General features: G+C 44.1%; 1 pseudogene; it reads left to right on the top strand.

Annotated features, from left to right (window-relative positions):
• Positions 1 to 4,781: 4,781 nt before the first annotated feature.
• LOC105466815 (putative uncharacterized protein MGC34800) lies at positions 4,782 to 8,881 on the top strand (annotated as a pseudogene).
• Positions 8,882 to 8,947: the final 66 nt, after the last annotated feature.

Raw genomic sequence — 8,947 nt, 5'->3', positions numbered from 1 at the left:
TGAGGCCTCAAGAACAAGGCCAAAACATTGTCATTGCATTGATCTGCAAACGGTCAATATGCTATGTGAATAGAGCTATCAGGGAGACAGAATGCATTTTTGCTACCTAAATCTATAGCTACAGGTCAAGCTCTTATTCTGGTAACAGTTCCATTAGGAGTAATGATGTGAAAAGAGGTATTGCATTAATGTACTGAGTTTTCTACTATGGTAATAGTGGGTCATTAAGAATCATAGTCGAACCATTTGCATTCATCTTTAGTATGCAATACGCTCTAAAAGGAAATTTCTCTCCTTTCCTATTTTAATACATGAAGAAGAAGCAAGGGCTAATTTTAAAAGAGTTCAGATAATCTGAAAAAGTGGAATAAGATCAACAATTAAACTAAATAAAAGAGTTAAAGCATCTCTTCTGCTTAATATAATTTGAGTCTCAAGGCACAGGTAGTATGTGAAGTCACCAGAGAAATGACAAATATTCAGTCTGATCTGTACATGAATAATGACTTTTCCAATATGCTGGCATCCATTTGAACACTGACCTTTAATTGAATATAAATAATGAATCAGCTGCTGGTGGCTGGGCAGACCCTTCCTTCAGAATGCTGCTCCTCATGTAATCATCATCAAGTGAACGCAGCAGCACGTGGCGTGTCTGACATGCTGAATGCGCCACTCTATGAATAGGGCAGACTGACCATGTTCCCCAAACAGCGATCTATCCACACTGTCGTTTTCCTGAGGGACTTTTAATTTGGGTTTTTCTGACTGGCTGTGCAGGGAAAAGCAGAATGTGGCATGGACTTTGAAAGGAAGTCGCTGTGTCTAGCAGACACTTTAAGAAGCGGGGGTAGGTTGGAATAGCTTTCACATTGCTGTGAAATCTTTTAAGAACTCTGACTGGCAGTCACAGCACAGCTTCAGATTTGATGACTCAGTTTTAACTTGTCAAATCAAGGTTTACATCATGGAAGGAAATCAAGGTTTAGAGCTGGCAGAACTGAAAACCAGGTCTTCATTAGATCTGCCAAACTCCTAGAGTTCACAAGGGGCAAGGGACAATAGTCTCTGCAGTCAGGTCCCAGGGGACAAGCAGAGGGACCCAACTGGGGACCAATTGCAGCCAGAGATGTACAGAGGGAGAGGGAGTCGTGGAGGCAGCCCGCCCACACGTCTGAGTGAGGGGACCACAACCGGGGTCCCTCCCACTCTCTTTCCTCTTACGGTCTTAGAGCTATCATTTGAGACTCCCCATCTGCTGGGCAGTTTAGACACATCTCATTTAATCTCTCAACAGCCAGTGGGGGTAGGTACTGTGCTCCTAAATTACCAATGACAAAATTCAAGTATGGCAGCTTAAATAACTGGCTTCAGACTGCACAGCTAACAGGAGTTATTTTCCACATAAATAACTTAGGTTTACAGTTGTATTTGTGCACACAGTGATTGTCAATGAAAAATGGTTGAATTGTAAACATAAGCAAACTCATGGCTAAGTGAATTCTCCCATGTTAAACTTGAGAATGCTGGGTATTACTTTCAACCTCACAAAACAGACTTGAATATAAACAGACTAAATGTCCTCCGATTAAAAGGCAGAGTAGCAAGTTGGGGAAAGAAGCAAGATCCAACTATATCTTCAAGAGACCCATCTCAGATACAATAACACTCATAGGCTTGAAATAAAGGGATGGAGAAAAAATCTACCTAGCAAACAGAAAGCTAATAAAGTGGGTTGCTAATCAAATGTCAGTCAAAACAGACTTCAAACCAACAAAGAACAAAAAAGACAAAGAAGGACATTACATAATGAAAAAAACCTATCCTTAATATATATGAACCCAACACAGGAGCACCCACATTCATAAACCAAGATCTTACAGCCTTACAAAGAGACTTAGATAATCACACAAAAATAGTGGGAAACTTCAATACCCCATTGACAATATTAGATCATCAAGGCAGAAAGCTAACAAAGATATTTGGCACCTTAACACTTACCTAATGGTCCTAATAGACTCCTGGAGAACTATCCACCCCAAAACAACAGAATATACCTTCTTCTCATCTGCACATGGCACATAATCAAAAATTAAACAGACATCCAGCCATAAAACAATCCTTAGCAAATTTTTAAAAACCAAAAGCTTACCACACACACTCTGAAAACATAGTGCAATAAAAACAGAAATGAGTACTAAGAAAATCTCTAACAACCATACCATTACATGGAAATGAACCTGTTCCTGATTGACTTTAGGGTAAAGAATAAAATTAAGGAATAAATCTAGAAAATCTTTGAAAATAATGGGAAATAATTTGAAAGAATAAATAAGATTAATAGACTGCCAGCTGGACCAATGAAAAAATCCAAGATTCAAAAGAGAAGATCTAAATAAACATGATAAGAAATGACAAAGGTGACATTACCACCTACCCCACAGAAATACAAAAATCCTGAGATTTAAAACACACACACACACACACACACACACACACACACAACCTTTATGCAAACACAAACTAGAAAACATAGAAGAATTTGATAAGTTTCCTGGAAACCTACAACCTCCCAAGATTTAACTAGGAAAAAATTGAATTCCTTCACAGACTTATAATGAGTTCTCATATTGATCAGTAATAAAAAGCTTACCAACTAGAAAAAGCCCAGAACCACATGAATTGACAACCAAATTTTACCAGGTGTATAAAGAAGATCTAGTAAGATTCCTACTAAAACTATTTCAAAAAATTGAGTAGGAGTGTTGGATCCCTAGCTCTGGGGGAAATTCAAGCAGGACACTCAAGCAGACCTGTGAAGAGGTCCAGGTGGGAAGGAACACAGACCTCCTGCCAATAGCCATGTAACTGAGTCATCTTACAAGGGGATCCTCCAACCCCAGTCAAGCCTTTCAATGACATCACCCTTGAGTAATACCTGATTTAAAACTCATGAGAGATCTCAAGCCATAATTCTACAGCCAAGTTGATCTCAAATTTCTGACCCATGGCAATCATGATAGATAATAAAATTATTCAAGTGAGTTATTGAAGTTTAGGGAAATTTGTTATATAACATTAGATAACTGTTATAACTCCACCTTCATTACTTAATCACCCACCAAATACCCACCTCCAAATGCCATCACACTGGGCGTTAGGTTTCAACCTTTTGGGGGAAAGGCATAAACATTCATCCTATAGTATAATAAAATCATGTCAATGTAAAATCATTAAGAGAAAGGAGATTTTATGTTTTTTGTGATTCACATGTTGACTTAACAAAGTATGTCAAGTAAAAGTGTATAGAAACACTACAAGTTAAGAGGAATATAACACTTTATAAAATAAGTATGCCATTTAATAAGACTGTCATATTTCTCTTTAAATTGCCTTCACATATTTTCACTTATCCCATTTTTCTTAAAAATTATGTTAATTATTTAGTGTGATTGTTTTAATGGGTGTTCAGAACCAATATATTATATTATATTTTGATTTATAGAAACAAAAGTCTCAGGATGATGAGTTTAGGATAAATGCTCAGCTAATAAGCTTCTATTGCCAAGTGTAAACTAAGGAATGGTGTCCCCTCACCCTTTTTTCAGTCTTCTTCTGGTTTCAGTTGCTTCTCACCATCACTGTGTGTCATCATGAGTACTGGCATTATCATCGTCTTCCCTAACAAATATTGTTCTGATTTTTCTGTATGAACAAACTTGCATAAAGCACAAATGACTCTTTAAACGTACAAGTAACCTCTTTAACCTTTGGTTGACTCCTTTTCTTATTAATATTATTGACAGTACGCTTCTTAAAATGAAATAATTTTCCTCATTTATCTTTCACTTTTTGATGAGGTGGAGCAATTCAACTAACAATTGAAACTATTTATCCATAATGATAATGAGATGCCCAGAAATGTATCTTTAAGGTATTTATCATAGAACAACAGGAATGTCAAAATACCATCTGTTAGTGAATCATTGTTCTTTAAAAGATGAGTGATGGCTGTGTAGCCTTTTGGGGAATACTCTTTAATACTGGTTACAGATAGCTCTTTGTAATTTGAAAAACATAAAATGATAATAAATTAACAGGTAGAATTCTAAAATATATTACATAGAGAAAGAAAGAGAATTAAATGAAGCAATGTCTCACATATTCAGTATTTTGAGGAAACTCATACAAGGGAATTTTCTAGGATAAATATATTTTTTGAAGTAATCAAATTTAAAGAATTGTAACTGTTGGCTTTTCTTTGCTTCTTAAACATTATAAATTAAATCATGTCAGAAGTATACCATATTCTGACATAAAATAGTTCCGTCTCTACTGAAGGTCAGTCTCCTGACAGTGTGACTATTTAATATAGATAGAGATTTGTGATCGCTGCTTCCAATTTGCCGTGAATGAGAAATTTCCAGTACTATTGGAATTCAGCGTAGAGAGTCACCATGCTCTGAATGATGGTCTGAAGGCAGGGATGCTGGAGCATAAGGTAGAATTTTGCTATAACATTGGATGTATTAAAATATGTATCTTTTGGTTTATATTTATTACATAAGCAATTCTAGCAACCAGATTTCTTATCTTCCCTTCTGTTAACTCAGAGACGTCCCCTGACTACTCTTTTGTTCTTGGTAGTTTTCTGAGCTGTTTAATCTTTCAGACATCCAGCTTGTGTCTGAATATATGTGTGTGTGTGTGACGCATGCACATGTCACAGGGTGAGTTGTTGTGTGTGCATATGTGTGTATGTAGATGGTTGAAAGGCACCAATGACAGCCTGTCTGGGTGCAAGCAGGCCAAGCCCCATTCCTCAAGATGGAGGAGGAGCTGTTGCCCCCTGCAGGGACTCCCCAGCAGGCCACGGGGGGGAAGCCCCACGACCCAGACAGCAGGTGGAGAGCAGCAGCCGGCCAGAGACGAACTACAGCGAGAAACTGTGCGGAGCTCCAGCCGCTGAACTTCCTGCAGCAGGAGAGCCTGGGCACCCCGCCCCTGATGATCTCACTGCACACAGCCTAGGGCCCCACCCGCTGAGGAATCCGGAACCTTATCCTACCAGCTCGCCTAGCGACCAGGCCAAGAGCATGGTCTCTGAGGAGCCCGCGCAGGAAGGCAAGGTGACGCCCACAGAGAAGGATGCCGAGCCTGTAGAAGCAGAGACTTCAGGGGGACCTGCGCTGGGCCCCGCCGGCGGTCCCAGTGCCCAGCACCGCAGGAGCTGGAGACGGCGCTGAGCACCACCAGGTGACGCCCCGTGGGCTCCTGCAGGCAGGTGGCAGGGTGGCTGTGCCGGGATCCTGGAGCGGCTCCTGGCCACACGCAGGCAGCCCCGGGGCCATCAGGCACCGCGGTGCCTGCCGCCCTCGCTCAGCCCTGAGCACATCTGACCTGGCCGAGCCAGCTGCCCCCATTGAACCCGCGCCCGGCGCTGCGGCTCTCCGCAGGGGCCCCTGCTGACCCCGCGGGCCTCTGGCTCCGGGTTCCTGTCCCAGCCTGCGCCACCTCCAGCGCCCCTGACTCCCCAGCGGCTCCTCCCCACTCCTAGCCTTGGCTGCCCCCAGCGCGGAACCGACCCCTTCCCCTGCCTCCAGCGTCGCGGGTCGCGCCTCTTTGCAGCCTCTTTGGCGTCTGCGCCTCAGCGCTGGGGCCAGGGCCCCTCTTGAGCTCGCCGCCAAGCTTGCCAAGCCCGCCAAGCCCTCTTCTGCCTCAGCCCTCCTGGCAGCGTCTTCCTCGCCTGCTGGTCGGCATCGCGCCACAGCCAATGTCTCCTGTAGCTGTCTCCTTGGCGAAGCGCTGCAAGGGCCAGCGCCGAACCTATCTTTGCGGAAGACCCGGGCACAGAAACTGCCCTGGTGCTGGGCAAGCGCTTCCTCCCCAAGTCCCCGGCCTGGGCAACCTGGAGGAGCCCAGGGAATAGCGCTCAGGACCCGGAAGCTGGACAGCCCGCCAGCCCGCCCCTGGCCACTAGGCGCCCTGGGCCTGACCACAGCCCCCACCACCTCCGCCGGTTGGCAAGGAAGGTCCCCTTTCAGCTCGCAGTTCCTCAGCGGAGAGGAGGACCCTCCACAGACCCGCACCCTGTCTCCAGTGCGGCGCCCACCACTATCACAGATGGAGCTCAAGGTTACTGCCAGGCCATCAGGCCGGGCAGGGCCCGCTGCTGTGGGGGGAGTCCAGGACACGGCTGGACTTAAGAGAGGAGTGGGACCGGGCTTCGTGCCGGTGCTGTCCCCTGCCCCGTCGCGCCGCCGGTGCTCTGCAGATCCAGAGGGCACCCACACTGGGGAGAAGCCATTCAGTGGGCCATCTGTGTCAGGCCTGCATCACTAAGGGCAACCTCCAGGTACACTTGGTACATGTGGAATAACGACTCCCACATCCTCCCCCAAGGCGAGCTGCCTCGGTGGAACAATCCAAGGCTCTGCTAGGGGGTGATGGCCTGAAGTTCTCTGAAACATTCCCGAAGGATCTGGCAGCCCAAAGAATGAATGGCGACCCCAATATTTGGAACCAGGATGCTGCTGGCTCCGAGGAGCTTGCAGTAAAGAAGAATGAGATTTTCATCATTCAGGACACAGGCTTTTCCCACATCCCAGGAAGTTTTGGCTGCTGCACCGCCCCTCTGGGTACCCTGGGACGCAAAAAAGCTCAAAATTGTCCTCCCATTGTCAGCCTGGACAAATCACCTGAGCAGCCTGCACAGCAGGCAACCTCCATTTGCCAGGTCACCCAGGAGAACAAGGAGATGGTCTAAACTAGCTGAACACATGGGACTCAGGTCCTTCCACAGTGAATCTGACTGTTCCTGAGAACTCTGCAACCTTTTAAGTTAAAAAAAAAAAAAAAGTGATTGGAAAATGGCCTCAGGAACACAAAGAGTCCAGGCAATCCTCACTCTTCCCTAGAGGGTCTCACTGTGTTGGCCAGCCTGGACTCGAACTCCTGGACTTAAGTGATCCACCACTTTGGCCTTTCAATTGCTGGGATTACAGGCAAGAACCACCCACACCTGGCCTTTGGAGGGACTCTTGCTTTGTGTGTTCGGGCTGGTCTTCCTATGTAATCAGTAAGATGTTCCTGCAGTTTAGTTTGGGATCTTTCTGCACAAATTCAGTGGATCCTGTGATTTTTTTCATGTAATAAATTGTATTACAAACAAATTTGCAATGAATAAGCTAGACAATTAATTCAGTTAGTAACCTAAGGCCTGGAAAATTTCATTACTTCATCCACACATGTTTATAAGGAGATGATTGAAGAAGTAGTCAAAATATGCAGATTCCTAATCATCCCCAAGAAGAAGGGAACCACTGAAAGGCAACGTGGGAGGGTGTGTGGGGTTGTTCTGAGGTTGTGAAAGCCACTGAAATTCACACACGAGGGGATAGAAAAAGGCAATCCACATATTTTGAGTACCTACATGTGGCGGGTATAACTTGGTCTTTGTTAAGATGATCCACCACCTTTGGAGTCGCACAGAACTGGGTTGAATGCCGGTTCCATCGCTCATTACTATACGATAGTGAATGTGTTTTTAACTTCTCTGAGCCTCAGTTTTCTCATCTACAAAAGATGGGATTGTTATGAGGCTTACATATGTTACATGTGTATAAATTTAGACACAATGCCTGTAATTTTGTAAGTGTCCAATATATGGAGGGAGGAGTATTCTATTTCCCTCATTTAATTTTTTGAGCAAGTTTATAAAATTTGTGTTATTCATATTTTTTAGATTAACCAAGGATGAGAAAGATTACATAAATTGCCATAGTCACAAAGCAGTCGCTAGTACATTTACTTAGTAATTGCTAATTAAAAGGAGCAATGACCAGGCGCGGTGGCTCACGCCTTTAATCCCAGCACTTTGAGAGGCCAAAGCGGGTGGATCACCTGACGTCAGGAGTTCGAGAGCAGCCTGACAAACATGGAGAAATCCTGTCTGTACTAAAAATACAAAATTAGTCGGGCATGGTGGCGCATGCCTGTAACCCCAGCTACTCAGGAGGCTGAGACAGGGGAATCATTTGAACCCAGGAGGTGGAGGTTGTGGTGAGCCGAGATGGTGCCACTGCACTCCAACTTGGGCAACAAGAGTGAGACTCTGTCAAAAAAACAAACAAACAAACAAACAAAAAAACACAGTAGCAATGATAATGAATTTTAAAATATTGTATTACGTGGTGGTTTTCTTTTCTTTTCTTTTTTTGTTTGAGATGGTATCTCACTGTTGCCCAGGCTGGAGTGCAGTGGTGCAATCTGGGCTCACTGCAACCTCCGCCTCCTGGGTTCAAGAGATTCTCCTGCCTCAGCTCCCGAGTAGCTGGAACTACAGGCATGTGCCACCACATCCAGCTAATTTTTTGTATTTTTAGTAGGGACAGAGTTCACCGTGTTAGTCAGGATGGTCTCGATATCCTGACCTCATGATCTGGCCTCCTTGGCTTCCCAAAGTGCTGGGATTACAGGCATGAGCCACCGCATCTGGCCTGGTTTTCTTTTATATAAGCGTCTTCATTTGCTGAAACCATAGATTCTAAGTTGCTCTATCAAAGTGATAATTAGAAAAATGTGATGTACTTAGTGCATAAATTTTAGGAAATTTCCCCTATTACTCTTGTTTGATTGAATATGTGTGTTATTTTCCAAAAGTGTAAATTGAATATATATGTGTTGAATCTATAGATATATTGAAAATATAAGTGGACATCACAGAGTAGACTAAGTTCATGGCAATGCTTTTTCTGAAAGCACCTGGGTCTCTCTAGTTTCTAAAAACCTCACAGGCCACAGGGGAAAGGGCGTTCTTTGGATGCCAGATAATGCATGAAGCAGATTTGGTTACAGTAATTTTAGCGTAATTCATTGTAAAGTGATGATCTCTAGGAACTCCCTCACAGTGGAGCAACCTGAAAGCTCCCAGCAGCCAGCAATGAAT

Source organism: Macaca nemestrina, chromosome 18 (assembly GCF_043159975.1).
Source record: "Macaca nemestrina isolate mMacNem1 chromosome 18, mMacNem.hap1, whole genome shotgun sequence".
NCBI lineage: Eukaryota > Metazoa > Chordata > Mammalia > Primates > Cercopithecidae > Macaca > Macaca nemestrina.
Note: the sequence above shows the minus strand (reverse complement) of the source record. Positions and strands in the feature narration are given on the sequence as shown.